At 44.7% G+C, this 21337-nt stretch overlaps 1 long non-coding RNA gene across 6 annotated transcripts in view; it reads left to right on the plus strand.

Moving 5' to 3' along the window:
* Positions 1 to 21337, plus strand: part of LOC116446737 — a 76725-nt gene that overhangs the window by 45954 nt on the left and 9434 nt on the right. For all 6 annotated transcript variants that reach the window (XR_004241333.1, XR_004241332.1, XR_004241336.1 and 3 more), the window contains 3 exons: positions 14660 to 14786; positions 15876 to 16003; positions 17626 to 17726. This is a non-coding gene — a long non-coding RNA (uncharacterized LOC116446737). The remainder of the gene's footprint in view (positions 1 to 14659; positions 14787 to 15875; positions 16004 to 17625; positions 17727 to 21337) is intronic.

Consider the following 21337-nt stretch of genomic DNA (forward strand, 5'->3'; position numbering starts at 1 on the left):
CGTTTTTACTCTTGCTGAGTGGTGTGAACAAGTCTGTTGTATTTTGAACACGGTGGATTTTCTCGCTGTCTTTTGAACAGTATCCACAGATAAGGGATCCACTGTCCTGGACAGTGACTGAAAATGCCTAACACCTCTGAATTTCAGAGGTTTCATAAATGATGCAAATTATGGATTTGAATTAATAAGGGTTGGGTTTTTCCTGCCAATTGTATTGTATACATGATGCACATGTGAAGTTGTGGAGAAGCTCAGACTACTGGGATAACACTTTGTGTGCTGGTACACAGCTACTATTCCTGGGGATCATCTAGGACATGGAAGGTATTCCTTCTCTGACATGTGTTAAAAAAATACCCTTGATCTCTGCACTTACAGAAAGATTTATTTATTTATTTATTTATTTTTTTAAATACAAAGCATCAAATCTATTGGTATGAATCTATTTGCATTCATGGGGAAAAATGCAATCTTCTTTTAATATTTCCCTTTTCACACACACAGGTGTCGTGTCCTAATCTTCTTAGCCTTTGTTTTCCCTCTAATCAGTTGTGCAAATAAATAATTTTCTTAGGGATATCCCTATGTGCTAGGTAACTTAGACAATGCTTTTTTTTTTTTTTTTTTGTGTAAATCAGTTAAAATTCTCCCCTGAGGTAAAATTCAAAGCTATCATCCTGTTTAAACAGGCATTAAAATAAAATGGATTTTTCTTCATTTCTTGGTGTTCTACTTGATATATAATTATTTTTTCCCCTTAAAATTGTATTTTCTCATTTCATATTGGAAGCAAGAAATTAATTTAACAGTGTGAATAGAGAGGTTTGAGAATAAAAGGGACCCAAGACACTAAGGATCAGTTCCTCACTCACTTGTAGAATAATCATTCTGGAAATTATGTCTGGAAACAAATCTGCTTATACTTTCACCAATATTCTCTCTTCTCCTACAAGGAATAATGGCTTTAAAATGAGAGAAGGCAGGTTCAGACTAAATATTAGGAAGAAATTCTTTATTCAGAGGGTGGTGAAGCACTGGCACTGGTTGCCCAGAGAAACTGTGGATTCTTGCAAGTGTTCAAGGCCACATTGAATAGAAATTTGAGTAACCTGGTCTAGTGGAAGGTGTCCCTGCCCATGGCAGCGGATTGGAATTGGATAAGCTTTAAAGTCCCTTCCAGTCCAAAGCATTCTGTGGTTCTGTATGATTCCTCTAATTCTTCTCTTTCTCTTCTCCCACTACCTAAATATATTTATTTTTAGGTGCCTGAAGGTGGGAGTGGGGAGCAATAGAGGTGTTCTCTACCCAGTCTACTGGTTTGGTTTGCTTTTTCCTGCCTATATACATGTTAATGCCTGCATAAGGCTAATCTCCTGGTGATCAGAACAAATGAAGCTCCTGCTAACACATTTCCTCATTACTGTGCTGGTTTTCAATCAGAACTGCTGGGCTCTCTGGCTACAGCCATCCTTATGCAATTTACAGAATGGCTTCAAAAGAGGAGAGCTTCTCTGAAGGAAGGTGTGTCAGCCAAAACTGGTTCCAGTCAAAGCCTTTGCTATGTTATTCCATACTCTTTCTAGATGATGGATAATTATTTGTAAAAGCATATATTATCGAAGCTATCCATGCAGTACTTTCTATAAAATTCACTTTGTTTTCACTCTTAGCATTTGCTTCTCAGTTCTGTTCTTGTTACTGGGCCAGGTGAACTAGTGGTAAGTACCAGTTTATCATTTTTCTCAGTGTATCCAGCCAAAAGTAGCTTACTGTATTATGAAGGGGAAAACTCCATTATAAAATGGGACCAGACTTTAAAACCACCCCTTGCTGCATAAAGTGCTCAAAGGGAATTAGTTCAGTCTTTTAGTTGAATCCAGGTTACAAGTGCATTCCTTTGCTTTGAAGTTTTCTTTCAATGAGCAGAGTCCTGGGGAGCTGACCTTCCTTCAGGTAAGTCACGCATTAAAGAAATTTAAAATATTAATCAAGAGAAAATACACAAATGTACACGTACTCATGTGCCCTGAAAAGGGATCATGCAGAATTCCTCATTGAAAATTATCAGGGTTTCATGGTTTAATTAATAGCATTGCATAGACAAATTGAGGGCAAGAGAATAATCTGGCAGTGAGAATTTCTCATGAGCAGTGAGGAGTGAGTTGTTACACATGGTGTCGTTCCCTAGTAGCGGAAGGTAGTAATGGACAGGCTGCTGGCTCAGACATTAATCTTGTCAGCTATATCCATAAATGAAATGTCATGCCTAACAACTCCTCTTTTATTGGTATTTCATCTTAGCTTTCCCTGATTGAAATTAATGTCTATGCATGTATGTATAAAAATGGGGATTAAAAGATCTACATATTCAGATGGTCAGAGATGATACATTCACATACACACAGAGCCCAGTTTCAAAGAACAGATAGAAAAGAAAAACCAGCTGCAAAAAGTCAGAGCACCTGTTCTTAACAAACATGACAACCTGCCAGAATTTCATTTTGAGATGTGCTTAAGACTGTGACAGAGATAAGCAGAAATTACTGTGCACTGGGATAGCAAATTAAAATCCAGAAGTCAGTGAGGCCACAGGATATTGGATTTAAGACCATGAAGAGGTTGTCAGTGTTTATGACATTTTATTGCTGGAAACATATCAGTGTACTCAGTGCATGGATATATTTGAATGCTAAAGCTGGGTGAAAGGCTAAATCAAATCCATAGGAAAATTTGGCATCATAAGCTAACGCAACCGGGGGCTTGTCACCACAAGCCCCGGCGTGCTCTCGGGCAGAGGGGATGCAGCGTTGGCCTCCACAGCGTCCTCGCTGGACGGCTCAGTGGAATCAGCGTGAGATGGGTGCGTGCGCTGGCTCCTCCTCAGAGGAAGCACGTCAGGCAGCCGATGATCAGGCTGGTGTTTGCCCGGAGGCAAAGAAGGTGGGAGGGGCTTCTGGTGTGAGTTCCAACAGGTTTATTTGCAGGAAGGACCAGGGACCAGCAAAAGCCCCGAAGAGACACGGGCTAGCCCCCTTTATGGGGGGGTGCAGTAAGGCAGGGAAAGGGAAAACAACCAATGGGGTACAAGCAGAGGGGAGGATACAATTTTTCAGAACAAATGGGGAAAACAGGGGGGCAGGAGTCATAACAGGGAACCAATTAATAACTACAAAAGGGAGAACTTTCTGGAAAAGGGGGAGGTAATTTAGGATTGGGAGCCACCCGGGGGAGGTAACCTAGACCTCAGTGATCTCTTCTGGTGACTGACATTTGATGGTTTCAGCCCGAGAGCAGGCTGAGCCACCCCAACATCTCCCCCTTCTTTATTACATTGAAATGAGGGGAAAGGCTTAAGAGATTTCAAAACCAAATACTTAAAAATGGGAAGGGCTAATAAAATTAACAACTCCATAAAGAAACCCCATACAATGTCCTTGATAATTGAAGGAATCCGGCTACTGGAGCTCCCAGTGTACAGGAGGAGCTGCAGTGGCAGGTGGGACAGCAGCATGTAGGATGTCATCATGCAGTTATGGGAGATAACTTTAGGAACATTGTAACAAATAAAATTAATACAAATACAATTAACTTAAATAACAATGGCTCCCTTGGACTCCCCCTCTTTCAAAACAAAGGGCCACTTAGGGGAGGGAAACACAATAGAGACGGTGGGAAAGGGAATGTTTGTCTTTGCAGCCTGGGAGGAGAATTTCTTGTTTATTCAGGAGGTCTTGTTTCTCCTCCTTTTCCAGGCTGTTGCTACTGCGTTTTCAGGCTGCTTTGGTTTTGACGTCTTTGTTAAGAAAGGTTTGATCCACTTTCCAGGGATCCATTTAGGTCCTTCTAAGGGGGTTGAAACACACCCGTAGCCTCTACCCTGGGTGACTAGGGGGTACAGGCCACATATCTGTAAAGTGTCAGGGTCCTTTATTAGGACATCAGGTCTCTCAGTCAGTTTATGTTTGGTAGAGTTTGTGAAGTGTCTCAGGATGGGAGGATAAGGTTCCTCATAGGAACAGTTTAAAAAGTTCAAAGTGAACAACGCTTTGGACAGTCTTATGGTGGGGACAGCGATCTCATTGCCACCCTTTTGTTGTTCAAGCAGTCTTTTTAGTGTCTGTTTCCTTTCCATGATGGCTTGGCCTGTGGGTGAGTGAGGGATGCCAGTGATGTGATCCACACCCCACTCACTCATGAATCTGTTCAACTCTGCAGAGGTGTACGCAGGGCCATTGTCAGTTTTTAATTTATTTGGTGTCCCCAACACAGCAAAGGCCTGGACTAGGTGGTTGATGACATCTTTGGCCCTCTCCCCACGGTAAGCTGAGGCAAAGGTTGCACCAGAAAAAGTATCCACAGAAACGTGAATATATTTCTGGTGGCCAAACTGGGGGAAGTGGGTGACATCTGTTTGCCATACCTAACAACTGCCTAGGCCTCGGGGGTTAACCCCCTGACCTAGTGATGGAAGCTGATGTTTTTGGCAGTTGGGGCACGTCGCCACAATGGCTTTCGCCTGGTCTCTAGTGAGGTGACAGCTGGAGCATTTTGATGGAACATTGCATGGCTCAGCTGGGCTTGCTGGAATCTGTTAGGCAGATTCGCTAGCTCGATGGGCATAGCTAGGGCATCTGCTCTCCTGTTCCCTTCGGCAATAAATCCTGGCAGGTCAGTGTGTGACCTCACATGCATTACATAAAAGGGTTGCTTTCGGTGGAAGACAATTTGGATTAGCTTCGAAAGCAAGTTATAGATTTTTGGATTTGCCACCTCTCTGAGCGATGCTCTTTCTGCTCTGGACACCACTCCTGCTACATATGCTGAATCTGTTACCAAATTAAAAGGTTCGTTGAACCGCTCAAATGCTCTGACCACTGCGGCAAGCTCTGCAACCTGCGGTGATCCTTCGACCACCTGCACATCAGGCTCCCACTTTTGAGTGCAAGGATTCCTCCAAGCGCTGACAGACTTGTGAGATGCCCCAGAACCATCCGTAAAGATCGTCAGGGCATTGAGGGGTTCACGACTCTGAATTTCTTTTGGAATTAATTTAAAGGCTGAATTGAACAATTTGTGTTTCGGGTTGTGAGCCGATATTTGTCCTGAATAACTATCAAAGGCAAATTGGAGATGATTGTTGTTTTGAAGGAGATGGTCCAGTGCATTGGTTGTTAGTGGCAGGTAAACACTTGTGAAATCACACCCTGCAAGGGTACAGAGGCGAGACCTAGCCTTTATCACCAACTGAGCCATGAGCTCCTGTGGCGTGGTAATACTTTTGGACAGCTGGTGCGAGAGGAAAACCCACTCAATAATCAGAAGGGGATCCCTCTGCACCTTGTCCCACTGGAAAACCAGCCCATGGAGGTACGGCATTTTCCCCAACACTATGAACTGAAAGGGCAGACTTGGGGCAAAACGATGGGCTTGGCGAGATGACAGCGCCTCCTGGACTTTGATGAGGGAGTTTCTTGCCTCTTCTGTCAACTGCCTCGGGGATTTGAGATCCTCGTTTCCATGAAGCAGGTTGAACAGAGGGGCAAGGTCCTCAGTCGTCAGTCCCAGGAGCTGCCTCACCCAGTTGATGGATCCGCAGAGTTGATGGAGTTCCTGCAGAGTCTTGGGGTTATCATTGATCTTTAACGGTTGGGGCACCACTGTCTGCTCCTCAATTTTGAGTCCTAGATATTTAAAAGGTGAGGTCTTCTGGACCTTTTCGGGATGGATTTCGAATCCATCAGCCTCTAAAGCTCTGATTACCTCCCCCAGAGTCCAGTCCAGGTACTGCTGTGTGGGCGCACACACCAAAACATCATCCATGTAGTGTAGGATCACAGCTCTAGCTGCCTTTTTCTGGACAGGGGACAGAATGTGAGCGACATACTACTGGCAGATGGTGGGCGAGTTTTTCATGCTTTGCGGCAGAACTCGCCACTGGTAGCGCTGCATGGGAGCCTCTCGGTTGAGGGAAGGCACCGAGAAGGCAAACCGGGGTGCATCGTCCGGATGCAGGGGGATATGGAAGAAGCAGTCCTTGATGTCTATGACTGCTAGCTTCCACTGCCTAGGGAGCATAGAGGGTGATGGCATTCCAGGCTGCAGGGGTCCCATGTCCTCAATGACCTCGTTAATTTTCCGCAGGTCATGAAGGAGTCTCCACTTGTCTGTCCCTGGCTTCCGGATCACAAAGACCGGGGAGTTCCAAGCGCTGTTGGAAGGCTCAATGCTCCCCTTCCCCAGCTGCTCCTCCACAAGTGAGTGAGCGCTCTCAATTGGTGTGTTTTTAAAGGCCACTGATCCACCCAGACCCTTTTATTGGTGAGCCAATTCAATTTCTGGGTGGGACACTCCGCAGTGGCCCCTACTGAAAATCCCGGGGTTGAGATGGGATCTCAACCTGGGCTCCCCACTGAGACATGAGATCCTTGCCACACAATGTAAACCCAGAGTCAATAACAAATGGACGGACTGTTGCAATCCACCCCTCTGGACCCTCAATCTGGACAAGAGTCCTGCTTCTCTGGGCAGCCACAGATCCTCCCACACCCGTAACAATACCTTCCGCTGGTTGCAACCCCCAATGTGACGGCCAGTTGTTGGAGGCGATGACCGTCACGTCTGCCCCCGTGTCCATCATCCCTGCTAGGCTGATGTCCGAGCCCTGGCATGAAATCTTGCAGCTTAGCATCGGCTTGTCCTCCCCTACCACCTCAGCCCAGAAGACACATGGGTTGTAGTTATCTGGTGAACTTCTGGGCATGAGGATGGCCTGGGCGAGAACCTGGCCAGCTGCAAGAAAGAAAGGTGGATGAATACATTGGATGTTAACTGTAAAGAGTCCTCGTGATCCTACTTGGACAATCTCTGGTGTTATTGAGATCTCTGGTGGTGTACGCGTGGTGTCTCCTATTATAAACAAGCAGCAGTCTTTCAGTCCTTTGCAGCTCACGAGGACCCGTTGAGGTGTGATGGAGTCCATCGTGGTTGCAGTGGCTGCAGTCACAGTTTTTCTGGTTGCAGCTTCTTTATTTATGTCATCACGCAGGGCCGCAGATCTGCGCTGGGTCCTCAGTTTCCCGGCTATACCTCCATGGGAGTGGGCGATGGTACTTGCCCTGGGGAAACAGCTCGGGAACTTTGATTAATTGGGGCTGGAGCTCTGCAGTTCCGGGCCACATGTCCTGGCTTGCCACATCTGTGACAGGTCCAGGTTCTGTTTGTCATCCTCTCGTCCTGAGGTGCCGTTGCCTCAGCGGCACCCGCAGCTCCCACCACATTCCCCCTCGTTTTTAAATTTGGTTGGCCAGTTGGAACTAAGGTTGTGCAGTGCCAAATCATCTGCTTTAACATTGGTGGAGGATCAAGTGGAAGGGTCATAATCACTCTCTTACAAGGTTCATTTGCATTAGCTTTAGCTATTTGACTGATTATGCTTTCTCTAATTCTTGTATCTTCCACTTGCTTCTCCACCACTAATTTTAATTTGTCAATAAAGTCAATAAATGGTTCATTTGGGAGTTGCCGAATTTCAGTAAAATTTAGTAGAGGCGCCGATTTAGGGGGCATCATTAAAAAATGCTTGCTCCACCGCATGTTTAACAGCATTTAAGACCGGCTCTGGGGTGTTTCGGGCCTGGTCTTGTGGCTTGGCAAGCAACCCCTCACCGGTAAGGGGGTCCATGGAAACCCCTGCGTTATTAGGGTCTTGCAACAGGATTGGGAGGACCTCTCTTAGTTGCTTTCTCCACCCGTCATCCCACAACTTGAATGTGGCCGGAGAAAGCAAGCAGGAAAAAATGCTTTGGAGGTCTGCTGGGACCAACACTGTATTAGTGAGGGTGGCCCGCAGGAGACTCCAGAAATACGGACTCTCCCTCTCAAACTCCTTCTGGGCTTTACAAAGTTCGTTGAGCCCAGCAGGGTCAAAGGGTTGCCACCAGCTCGATTATAAGTAACCGGAGCGGTGAAGGGACCAGAGGAGGCTCCCGGTTCCAGGTTCAAGATGGTGTCGGTTCCGGTTTCCACAGCGTGGGAACCGGCAGACGAGGCGTGGGAACCAGAAGGCTCCTCCCGGTAGGCGGGGGCTGAGGACAAAGAGGAGTGGCCATGGGAAGGGTGGGGACTCCCGACGCAGGGGGCGGGACCCGGCGCAAAGGAGGAGCTCACAGACCTCACATTAGGAGGGGGCAGGGCCAGGACAGGGTGAGGAGGAGGGGGGCAAGAGGATTTTGGGAAGAAGAAGGAAAAAAGGCGGGCTGTGCCATGCGGTCCCCTCTATTTTGGGGGAGTGCAGGAACAGCAGGGAAAGGGGACAAACCGGTGGACGGAGAAAAGCCTTCACCGTCATTTTCAGGGCAATAAAACTGGGAACTGCTTTTTGGGAGAACAACCGGGGAAGAGGGCATAGGAGAGAGGGTTTGGGTAGAAGCCGAAACAGCTTGGCCAGAACTACTTCATCAGGGCAGCTGAGAGGATCAAGGAGAGTCAGGGAGACGGTGGCAGCCCTGTGCCTCTGGGCATTTTACAACTCCCGGTCTTTTCAGCGATGGGGTAGTGGGATGAGGAATGCGAAGGGGGGAAAGAGGGACTTGGGAAGAACTGGGGAGAACTCGGGGCTTTTCTTTAATTTTCCGATTAGCTTTGTGTATATCTCTCAAAGCCCAGACCATGTAGAGAAACCTCTCTCCGGAGGAATCTCCCCTTTGGTTTAATTCTAATATTTTGTCCCCCACAAATTGCCAAAACGTGGCTGACTTCAAATTAGCAGGGGACATCTGGGGAAAATAAAAGAACAGCCACTTAACAAACCTTTTCAAAAACCCCTTTGATAACTTTAACCCACAATTCTTCAGGGACTCCCCAACTTGGAGATAAACCTCCTGCTGAGGCTGAGAAAGCTTAGCTCCCATCTTAAACCTCAGCCTCAAACTTCACCCACCACCAGCAAAAAGGAGAAATTAAAAATAATTTCCCAGGGGCCGGGAATCACAAGAATACTCACAAGAAGACACAGGCTTCCGGTCCTGGAAACAAAAAGGCACGGTGGGGTCCTCTGGATCAGGCTGCTCTCCTGGCAGGAGTTGGCAACCTCCTCTCGGAGCGCGGCTTTTAAAACAGAGCATGCTGCCGCGAGAGGTGTCGGTGGCTCCGAATCGCTGACACTCGCAGCCTCCTGGCAGCGAGGACGATGCAGGAACGCACGTGTGTGTCGTCCCTGTTCAGGGCGCCAACCTAACGCAACCGGGGGCTTGTCAGCACAAGCCCCGGCGTGCCCTCGGGCAGAGGGGACGCAGCGTTGGCCTCCACAGCATCCTCGCTGGACGGCTCAGTGGAATCAGCGTGAGATGGGTGCATGCGCTGGCTCCTCCTCAGAGGAAGCACGTCGGGCAGCCGATGATCAGGCTGGCGCTAGCCCGGAAGCAAAGAAGGCAGGAGGGGCTTCTGGTGTGAGTTCCAACAGATTTATTTGCAGGAAGGACCAGGGACCAGTGAAGCCTCGAGGAGACGCGGGCTAGCCCCCTTTATGGGGGGTGGAGTAAGGCAGGGAAAGGGAAAACAACCAATGGGGTACAAGCAGAGGGGAGGATACAATTTTTCAGAACAAATGGGGAAAACAGGGGGGCAGGAGTCATAACAGGGAACCAATTAATAACTACAAAAGGGAGAACTTTCTGGCACAGGGGGAGGTAATTTAGGATTGGGAGCCACCCAGGGGGAGGTAACCTAGACCTCAGTGATCTCTTCTGGTGACTGACATTTGATGGTTTCAGCCCGAGAGCAGGCTGACCCACCCCAACAATAAGCAGCTGAGCATCCTCAGTCCCAGTCAGTCGTGGGGGCCGTGGCTCTATCAATGTATGTATGAAAGAAATATGGCAAACATTATTCCAATGAAACAAAGGGGAGATGTTTTATTGAAGTTACAAACTGACTTTGGGTCCAGCTTGGTGTGACTGGTCTGCTGGTGTAGTATTAATAGGAAATAAGATTAAAGCTCCAGGGAGTGATGTGGTTTGAACCCCGCTGCCGAGTCATTCTCCCCAAGCTTTGCCATATGCAGGGGTGAGTGTTATCACTGGGGCTAGAGAAGAGACACAAGTTACACTGAATTTTGTGGGTTTGTTCCAGGTCTGTTCAGAAGACACACATTGATGTTATTTCTCAGAGCACAAGTTTAATCCCTAAATTCTAAATTCATCAGTTTTAGCTTGGCAATTAAGTCTGTTGAATTTTACTTGTCCTGCCCTACTCGCTGATCAAGCAGAGCATTTTATATGTTCTCATGCTTTGATCAGCTTTGACTAAATCAGAGGCTTTTTAGAAAAATGCTTCAATAAGCTGTGACAGAAAGGTAAAATTTTAATGAACTTCACATGTACAATTTTAGGCGTGTTTTGTGGATAACACTGTGAGACATGACTGACATGTTAAAGCGTTTTGTCCTTTGCCTCATAGAATTTATTAGACTTTTGCCTTAAAAGGGGTGATATTTCTCACGAAACATAATCTCCCATCACTTCTGACCACAGAGCCAACCTGTGTTATCTGACAGTAAATACACAGCCTCATCAAATCACTTATCTTCCCACGTTTCAGCAATAATTTTGAGGGAATCTGAATAAATTACCTCGCAAATAGTACAGCTGCTCTCAAACAGCAGAACTAATGAATTGTCATGACTGGAGAGAGGGAGAGGTGCCTTCCATCTGTAATCCGAGACAGCTGACAGGATGATGCCTGATCAGGTTTAGTCACCATTGCTAATTACAGGCTGAGAAATTATAGCCACTTTTAGGTTAATGGCTGGTAAACACCTAGAGCTAACTTGCAGCAAGAGAGGACTTGCCCTAGAGCTTAAGAAGGGGGTGGAAGGACATTTTCCGCTGCTGTGCTGACCCTCCAGCAGTGACTGTCCAACCCAAGCCTTTTAATTTCCATGGCATTCTGGTTCCAAAGACATTCTAAATACAAAACCTGGGGACCTTTCCCCATTAATTTTATTTTTTTTTAAACAGAGATATATTAACACTTTAAAGGCAAGTGTAAGAAAGAATTCAATTATTCTTCTCCTCCGTCAATTCTTCTTCTCCTCAACCAAGTTTGTAATGTTGTAATGAAAAATGTCAGTGGTGTGATGGTTATACCAACAATAAAATAATTTGCTCTCTGTTTTTATCTAAGGATACTAAATCTAACATGCCAGTTATATCTCTAGAGTGGGTTTGAGGGAGTAGTGAATACCTGCTCAGTCAGCAGAGTTTTAAATCAATCCTAGTGCTCTGTAAAAGCAGCAGTATCTTGTCAGCTTAGAAAATGTTAATGGACTATCTGGCAAGCATGACTAGAATTACAATTTCAAACTTATATTTCACTGTACTCATCATTTTTGGTTTTTATTTCCTCTCAGCAGTAACTCACATAAATTCACTGGTAAACCAGTCCAAGTGTTTCATACAAGGATACATAAACTAAGGCAAGGGTGATAAGTGAGGAAGGTAGGTAAAGGACACTAAAAGTACAGTAAATTCAAGTGGACCTTGAATTTGTAATACTGTACAAGCTTTTGTGCTGCTCAATATTTATTAGCCTGAGCATTTTCCTTCCAGACCTGTGGCAGTATTCATCCTCTCTGCTATCTAACAGGGATGGCAAAATCTAAAATCAATGCATGTCTCAATAACTCTGCTACTGAAATGCTCAGACTTGCTTTGACATCCCCATTTTGGAAATAAAAAACCCAAGAAGAGGAAAAAGCCACATGGACATTTTCAAAGCTACAGAAGGCTCTTTTTACTGATAAGCTGAAGTAAGTCATTTAATTTATCAAGATGATAACTGAGATGGGATTTGATTGCTGTTATGTGAACAGTTTATTGTTGGCTAAAAGGAGGGATGGTGAAAGGGCCTCTAATTTTTCAGTGAAGAGCATGACATATTCTGATTTATGGACAAATTCTAATGACATACCATGCCCAAATGTTTAATCTTTCAAATGTGATGAAATGAGCAGAGCAGCCCAAGGATGCAGAAGTTTAATGTTTCTTTATCTTATCATACCTAACTTCTGGCAACTGTACATGAGGATATTGAAAGTGAAACTACGTGCAATAGAGGGTTAAATTCTTTATTTGTATTGCTCTTTGATATATTTGACTGGGGATTCTTCACCTTTTAAAAAGTGAAAATGAACACATAAGCTTGGGGTTCTGGGCTAGTAGTTTTTTATTATCTGAAATGGTATGAGCTTGGTATGATGTCTAAGGAAAAAAAACCCCAAAGTTATTGCATCTGAATTTTTTTTTCTCTTCCTGCTCAGTTCCAGTCAGTTCTGGTGGCATTTGAAGTGTCACGCTATTTGTGTGTAAAGGCAAAAGAGTCTCAGTATTGGAGAACTGTCTAAAATTCATCCCAGATCTCTCAAATTTGACTTCTCTGCAGAGAGAACTTCTGTGCAGACATCTTCAGAAGCATAGAGATAGTGTGAAAAACTACAAAATATCTTTTTATAGCTTCAAAATGAAAAATGTAAAGATAAAGCTTGATAATTCATTCAAACTTTAGAAAGTCATGAATATGCTGACATTTAAGTCACTATTTACATATATATATGTATATATTTACATATATGAAAACCTTTTTGAGGGAAAACCTTATTTATACACTCTGTTAGAAAAGTAAATTGCTGATAACTGTTAAAGTTTCATTTAAAAAAACCCTCACACCAGTTCATACTATGGCTTTCCTGGCTCCCCCTCTAGAAGCAGCTTTCTTAGTTCTCTGATCAGTAAGGCATTGCAAAAAAGATAATTCAGAATTGTATTTGCAACTTCAGTTTTGTGTGTGTGCGCTTAGATTCTGCTTGGACTATGGTCCAATGAATAAAGGTATTAATGTCAACAATTTTTCCTATGGAAAAGCTGAGGTTTCACTAGAACACTCCATCCAAGCACTTGTGCAGCCACTTCTTTTCGCCTCTCTTATCCCCTGAGTTCACAAACAAAACTTGTGGCTCTGTATCAATAACCCTTCCCCCAGCTGTTCTGAGGATGCTTGCCGTGTGCAGGCTTCCCCACATGATAGCACTATCTGTTGTCCAAGGATAAGCCTCAAAGATGCCCAAATTATTCTTTTGGGTTGTTTATGAGCTGCAGAAGTGTTCTGGAGGCTGTGCCGAGGGTGGTTGGTTCCATAAAGATTTGGGGATTTGTGACCTCATTCAGAGATGTCCAGTGACTGATACAGTGCAGGGTAAGGTTTTAAAGGGTGTGGGGGGGGGAGGGGGGGTTGAGGATTATTGCTTTGGAGGTTTTACTGTTTCATGTGGTGTTTTGGCAGGCTTTATTTGGATTACCTTATTACATGTTTCCTTAGTAAAGGAGCAGTATGCATATCAAGGAAACATGTTTTTAGTTGGATTAAGATTTAATAAATAATACAAAAAATAATTGTCAGTTGGAAAAATTACTGTTCGAAGATGCTCTAGTGAAGTCATGAAACAGTCATTACTTTCTGCTTTCCTGACTAGGCATAAAAATCCCTCACACTTTAAAGGGAATGCAAGTCAAAACTTGTTCAAAACTTGTTACTCAATTTTTTTGTTTGTTTGTTTTTATTTTTTGTTGTTGTTGTTCCTAAAGCATCTTTAAATTTCCAATTAATGTAGAAAATAGTTAAACTGCTTCTGTGCTGGGATTGGAGGAAGAAATGATTTTCTGTTTCTGGACTGAAGTCCAGTAAGTTATTTTATTTGGAGCTTTTTAGGTTTTTTTTTATTCTTCAGCTGAATGAACCGAAACAAGAAAAATATTGCCTGTTTCACCACTGCTGTACACCATAAACCGTATTTTTTTAATGTGTCACTTAACTGCTAATGCTGAAAGACTCCACGAAACTGCAGAAGGCTTCCTGTTTACTCTAGTGAAAGCCATGATGACAGTAAGGTTGGGTAAAAACTAAGTGTCCTGACTTTCTATCTCTTAAAGGAATTACTTTAGGAAGTTGAGTTAAAGAAATACCAGATGTCAAAAAACCCCCAAACCTCTCTGCTTTGCAGTGTGGGAAATTAGAAATTATAATAAATGATGTCTGGAAACTTGAATTCAGTCAGGAACCTGCCTCAGTTTTATTTTCTTTAAGGACTCACTGTGACCTGGCAGGTAAGACCATCATTGTTTGTAACCAGCAGTTTATAGCATGATGGCACAGAACTTTGTAGGTACAAAAATGCTGCTAGCAAGATTTTCTTGTTATTTTCTAAGTCTGTGAGAGACTTTTCTCTCTCACAGAAGAGGTAGCAGGGAATATAAACAACCAAGCCACCTGCAACCTTGATAAGTCTTGTTTATGGTATAGTAGAAAAATATTTTGACAATGGATGTTTTAGGATTTTAGCCAATCACCCCCAAGGGGTGGCTGATCCTTTGTCCAATTAGACTATGAAGAAAAAAGTCTATAAAAGGTTTGTAAAATAATTAAATAAATCAATCTTGCTGCACAATTCCTGCCTGCTGGATCTTCTCTCCTCCTCCTCCCTATGGCTGCAGGACACGGTGATATACCCTAGGGCCCAGGCCTGCGGCAATAGAACTTGGCACACCCCATTTTATCCAGCTTCTTTATGCTGCCTTAACTTTTAAACTGCTTTCATCTATTTCTGCAGCTTAGATGCTGAAGGCCTTTGAAAGAGGAAAGCCCCCAAGTCGGTGAAGTGGCAGAACACCATCTCCAGGGGAAGCTCTGTGGGGAAGTCTGGGACTGCAAATGTTGTCTGTCACCTTGTTCATCAGGTAAGAGGTGAAATGCTACATTCACCTCTCCAAAACTAGCAGGATGTGCCCCTTTGCAAAGGAGAAGAGGGGAAAAAAGAAAAAAAGGTATTTTTTTGAAGTGACCCCTTGAAGGATTATAAATTGTGCAAATCCTTTCAGAGTAGATCTCCTTGGATCTTTCTCTTGGAACAAAACTGTATGCTATGATAGACAAATGCCCACAAATTTGCAAAGTGGTTTGCTTTTTTGTTTTTTTCTAATTTAAAAATTCTGGATTTTGTCTGAAGTGATCTTCTTGTAGCTGAACTAATTCACATACACTTAATTGAACAGAGAAAGGAAAGATAACAATTCCTTGTGTTCAACAGTTCTAGCTGGAAGGGCCATTCACAAAATTACCCACCCAAAAATCTGAACTTACATCTTCTAGGACAGAAGGAAGCTCGTGGTCTTGGTCCCCAAGGAAGACACATCTCTGACCTGCAACGAGGGGCTGGGAGCCAATGTGGCCTAAGAGTAACTAGTCACAGAGGCAGTTTGTATTTTCCAGGCATCCTGCGTTCAGTATGTACCCTGGCCCAGGATCAGGGCATCCTGCCTTCTCAGTGACTGGCTCCACGACATTCACTTGCAGCTACACAGGCTGCAGAGGAATTTGGCATAAATAACTGCCTGCAACACATGTAACAAAGCTCTGGTTGTCTGGTGTAGAGGGACTTATAAGTGCTTGTTAAGCAAAAGCATTTCACCACCATTTTTTTAAAAAAAAGAGAAATAATTCAAGGACATATTGCATGCTCGAATAATAATGATAAAAGAAAAGCTTGGGTGAAACAAAATCTTGCAGTAATGCCTGTAAAATCCCCCGGCACTAGCAGCTTTTGAAGTGTTTCACTCCAGTTTGCATTTATGCTAATGAGCACTTGAATATTTCAGTGGTTTTTTGTGTTTACTTCAGCCTGACCCAATAGTTTGCTTTTAAGATCTTATGCTCTGGAATAAAATCATACCTTTTGCCTACACTTGGAGCACATGTTCCTTATTCCTCACTTTAAAGAGTGCCTGGGACCAAGCCTGCTTGCAGCATGGTGTTACTTTTTCCCACAGATGATGGGCTGCTGTTGTTCCAGACATCTTTCAAATGGTCAATGGGATGATGAGACAAACACCTGTTGGTTTGCAGTCTGTATAATCTGCACCATGCTTGCAGATGGTGCCCTGCACAGTTCTGTGAGGTATGTGCTAAACAGCCATGAATGACTTGGAAGCAATGCTGGAAAAAATATAGACATTAAAACTTTCAGCAGTTCCACTCCTGTCAGGTTTTTAGACCTGGCTGGGCACAGCAGAGCACAGAAAGGGGAGGATTTCAAGATTGCAAATGTTCTTGGGCTGCTAATGTGCCATTTTTCAGCTATGAAAGTCTTCAGTAATACAGAAATGAAGAGGTTTACCCAGAAGAAAATAAGTGTTGCCACTTTATTGTTTTCGGCAGGAGGTGGTGGTTCATCATTTGAACACATCAGGTACTCTTGTTGTGACTATCATATAATTTAAAATGACAGTGCTTCAAATGGTGACAAAATGACAAAGCACTGATCTGTGGTGGAAGTCTAGCATGGAGAGAGAGCTGCAGCCAAGCAAAATTGTCTGGAAAGGGAGTTGGAAGAGCACTTTGCTTTCATTTTATTTATTTCCTGGGCTTTGCCTTTGTTGATTCACTAGCAGGGAACCAGGAGGTGTGAACCTTGATGTGAATATCTCCAGTTTGTGGGGTATTGTGTCTGTGGCACTCTCTCCTCCAAAATTTTGAGGATTTGTTTATACAACGTTGTTCATCCCTGTGGAAACCGCTGAAATCAAACCTGGTGCTTTCGCTGTGGCTGGAATACTTACGGCCATCCACATAGTAAGGAAAAAATTCATGGTTAAAACTCTCTTGACTGGTTTGCATTGTCACAGTTGCTTTAGAGATTCTCAAATAGAGAATTTTGCATTTTGGAGATACATATTCTGCTGAAGTTCCCAAGCCTGAGAAATTCCTGGAAGGGCACAAGTAGTTGCTTTGTGACAAACACTGTGAGCTGGTCAGCATCAATAGCTGATGGTAGGAAAGTGTCCTATGGCTGGGAATTTACTGCTGCCTTCAGCGATTCATAATCCTACACAATTTTTTTTCCTCAGGGACTTGCATGGGTATTAGAAGGATGGGAACGAAGATAGATTTTGTGGTCACAAAATACATAAAATTATTTTTTGTAGAAAAATAGTGTATGTTATAAATGCGGTGATTAGACGAAGTCTAGATAAAATTCCATCTAACTGAAACACTTTCAGCAAGGACTGAAGTTAAATGAGATTCTTGAAGTGTACAAACACATACCAGACAAGTGCTAGTGAGTGATATTACTATCTTAGAAACTGGAGTTATTGCTAAAATGTAACAGCTGTTTAAACTGAAATTAATAGAAAGGCATCCTGTGCCACTTGATTTTTCTTAAGTCATTTTCACTGCTGTTCCCAGGAGAGGCTGAGAATATGGGATTGATTTACAGTGAGAATGAGACCTGTGATTATCTAGTTCCTCATCTTGCCAGTAGCTTTCCTTTGAAAGGTATTCCTGCCCTCCTTCCCACCCCATGTCCCTGCTGGGTTGCAGGGGATGCCACATGGGGAGCTGGAGAAAGGTGTTCAAACAAACCCCCCAGTTTTAACTCAGCCAAGGGAATTATTTACGTGCTGCCCCTGTTAGTATTTAAATCACTGATACTCAGGTCCACGACGACGTCCCTTCCTCCAGTCATTTAGGAGACGCGAATTCTCCGACTGACCAGATGGTCTGTGCTTGTGGTTTCAGGTCTGAACTCTTCAGTGGCCATAACCAACTGCAAAATGCCATAAATGGAACAATAGCATGACTGGAGCTACCCAGTGTCCTTCAGATTAACAACTGGCTCTGTAAGTACCACTGTCCTGATGGGAATTCTAAAAAGCAGTGCCAGCTTCTGTGGATGGTGGGATCTTGGTTGGCAAATTACATGGTGTTAAGGAAAAAGCTTTTCTGCCCAGGAATTGTTCTATGGCTGTGTTCAGTTTGAACTCCTCTCATGTTTTTTGCGATTTACTTATATTTCTAAACAAAGGTAAACCGTCAGCCCCCCACAAGGGGCTCATACATATCCCTTTTAAACAAAGCCTTAAATCCCCAAACTGTTGCAGTGGGGATCCTGCAACACGCATATATCAAACCAGGAGTCCCGTGGAAAGGAAATATATACGGACAGACAGATTCTTGCTAGATGTTTCAGAGATGTTTATTTCTCCAGCCGCATGGCCGGAGCTCTGCCCAGGAACTGTTCCAGTCACGGGACCAAGGGTCCTTCTGCCCGCGCAGGGAACACAAACCAACCAATGGGAACGAGGCTGAGCAGGGGCAGGGAAGCCCCGTGTCTGTGCCCTCAGGGCCCCTCTCCCAGGGCTCCATGGCAGGGGAGGGACCCCAACACCTCACCCGTTTTATTTTTATAAAAGGAGAATGAAAACAACTGGATAAACATAACAAGAACAGTTTCAAAACAAAACAAGCCACCCTCCTGAGTCTTTAAATGTCCAAACAGATTCTCTGGAACATCTTAGGGCTGACAGAAGGGAGACAGAATTCTCTGAGCATGCTTTGTGGGGAAACTGAGGCAGGAGAGGGTTTAACTTCTTCCCTCCCCCTTTTCATCCCCCACTCGGCATTGGAAAGGGATTTTTGGGGAAACAACTGGCAAAAGCATGGTTTTGTGAGGGAAACCATGGATGAAAAAACGGATTGGGAATACACTGGGGGTAATAGGACATAGGGTAAAAGGGAAAGGTGGGATTAGGAAAGGGAAACTGTAGGGGGGGCTTACAATGGAGATATTGTCTAACATGACTACGATTTTTTGCATATATACTGCCTTTCACAGAAACACCATCAGGCCCAGTGACCTGCGATGCTTGTAACCCTTTTCTCCCTAGTATAATATTAAATTCCACCACCTCTCCATCTCCCAAGCTTGGGATGCATTTTTCAGGGTTATTCTTTTTAATAGCAGTTCTATGCACGAATATGTCTTGCTGGTTGTCACACCTTGTTATAAAACCATAATTTTGCTTAACATTATACCATTTTACTATCCCTAAGGTCTTAGTTACTATGATCTTTTTCCGAGTGGCTGCTGTTTTCTGTCTCGCTGCGTCTTTGCTCTCTCCTTCGGTCGCTCCCGTGTTGGAATTGTCGGGGCTGCTGGTGCCTGCGCGCTCTTCCCGGGGTCGCGTTCGGGGCTGCGCGGGCCGGGCCGGGCCGCGCCGCTCAGTTCTCCGCGCGTCGCCTCCTCTGGTCGCAGCTTCGCTGCCGATGCCGGGCGCTGCACCCACGTCTCGGCCGGGCCCCCGAGCGATGACCCCCCGCGCTCCGCTCCAGCGCGCATCTCGGCTGGGCGCGGCTCCGTTCCACCGCCACCGCCGCCCGCCGCCGCCCGCGCGCCTCCCCTCTCAGTCGGGCGTTCCCGGGGCTCGCTCCACCACGCGCTGCGCGGGGCCGGGCGGGCACCGCCGGGTCCCGCCGCGCCTCGCTCCGCCACCGACACTGCGGCTCGCGTGGCTCCGCCCGCACGCGGGAACTGCCTCGCTGCTGCTCGCAGAGCGCTCGGTGCACATGGCCTGGGCCGCACGGTCCCTGAGCCAGGCTTCCCTTCGCCAGGACACAGCTGACATTGCTCAGCAGTCTCGGTAACTAAATAATATTCACGAAAATATTCTTCCATCGGCATATATTTTGACTCAAATATTAACTGTGTCCAAACGGTTTTCCAAAAGCCCTTGGTAAGAATTAAATCCCAAGAAACATAGAAAAAGTTCTTAAACAACCATGCCAGGAAGTGTTTCAGTTCTTTCTGAGCTTGAATCAAGCTAAAATTTACAAATCGTTGTTCAAGAATCGTTTTAAGTTTAAGATAAATGTCCATATGCGGCTCTGAGAGCCAAGAGTCTTCCCACGGTTCCTCCATAGTTTAGATACGGAATAGCAAAGCAAAACCAAGAAGAGGAATCCAAAGTTTCCAGGGTTTACTCACACAAATCAGTCGCTTAGGGATCGGGGATCGTTCTGCTCTCAATTCTCCACCATTTGTTGCAGTGGGGATCCTGCAACACGCATATATCAAACCAGGAGTCCCGTGGAAAGGAAATATATACGGACAGACAGATTCTTGCTAGATGTTTCAGAGATGTTTATTTCTCCAGCCGCATGGCCGGAGCTCTGCCCAGGAACTGTTCCAGTCACGGGACCAAGGGTCCTTCTGCCCGCGCAGGGAACACAAACCAACCAATGGGAACGAGGCTGAGCAGGGGCAGGGAATCCCCGTGCCTGTGCCCTCAGGGCCCCTCTCCCAGGGCTCCATGGCAGGGGAGGGACCCCAACACCAAACCATCTGTGCTGTAGGAGACTCGGATTTTCCAAGTACTGTTTCAAAGCTCAGGCTGGTGTGACTGGTCAGTGATGCACTTTTTAGATTTAAAATCTGGTTTCTTGCTTCTACCTTCCAGCCTATGGTTTTAATCTTCTGTGGAGCTGTGCTGAGCAGAACAGCTGGCCTGTAATTGGGGGAGATTGCTGCAGCCACTTATCTCTGTGGGTGTTACTTCTGTTCTCAGCATTATTGCAGTTAAAATGGTTATCATTTTCATCTATAGTGTCTTGCTAAGACAAAAATAAGCATGTGCCACTTACCTTTTCAGTGTTATTGAATCATTTCAGTATAGAATGATTTACTTTTTTTTTTCTTCTTTTCTTTCCCTGCTGATCCGTGGCCATATCCCAGCAGAAGTTGTGCATTGTTATCACTCTCATGCTATTTAGCAGAAGGGAGCAGGATCTAGATAAGCTTAAAAATTTCTGATTACCATGACTGGAATAACAAAATCTTTTAGTCTGACAATCAAAAAAAAAATCCAAACTATTTTATAACTGTGCATCTGAATTCTACAAGTTATTCAGATCTTGTTACACTGCCTTCTTTTCATGCCCCTTTACTATTTTCTTTTAACTCTGAATGGCCCTGGGCAGGTGCCTCTCTTGTTGAGCCAGTCATTTCCTGAGTCATAAAATTGGGAAGCCATACTGGGTGGTCAGAGTTCAAGTGAGTTCTGGAAGAGGGCTTGTACTAACAGATTAGGACTTGAGAAATCTGATTTCAGTTATTATCTCTAGCAAATATTTCTAGTGGGACCTTATATGATCCATTAATCAGTCTGGGTATGATCTGCAACCTGACAGTGTTGATAAAGGTGTTTCTTTTGACTTTATTGAACTTTAGCATCCTCATCCACTAAGTGGGGCCATTGCTTTCTTGTTTCTCTTCTTTGTCTGTCTAAGAAAGAGGCAATGTGCAACGTACATTTAGCATCCAGAAAAAATAATACACATGGCTCTGGCAGCATACAAGTAATGCTACCAATGCAGGAAGAGAAACCTTTAGAAGGTCAAGTAACCACACATCCAAATTCCAGAAAGCATTTGTCATGCCCTGGGAACTGATCTG

Source organism: Corvus moneduloides, chromosome 7 (genome assembly GCF_009650955.1).
Source record: "Corvus moneduloides isolate bCorMon1 chromosome 7, bCorMon1.pri, whole genome shotgun sequence".
Classification (NCBI taxonomy): Eukaryota; Metazoa; Chordata; class Aves; order Passeriformes; family Corvidae; genus Corvus; species Corvus moneduloides.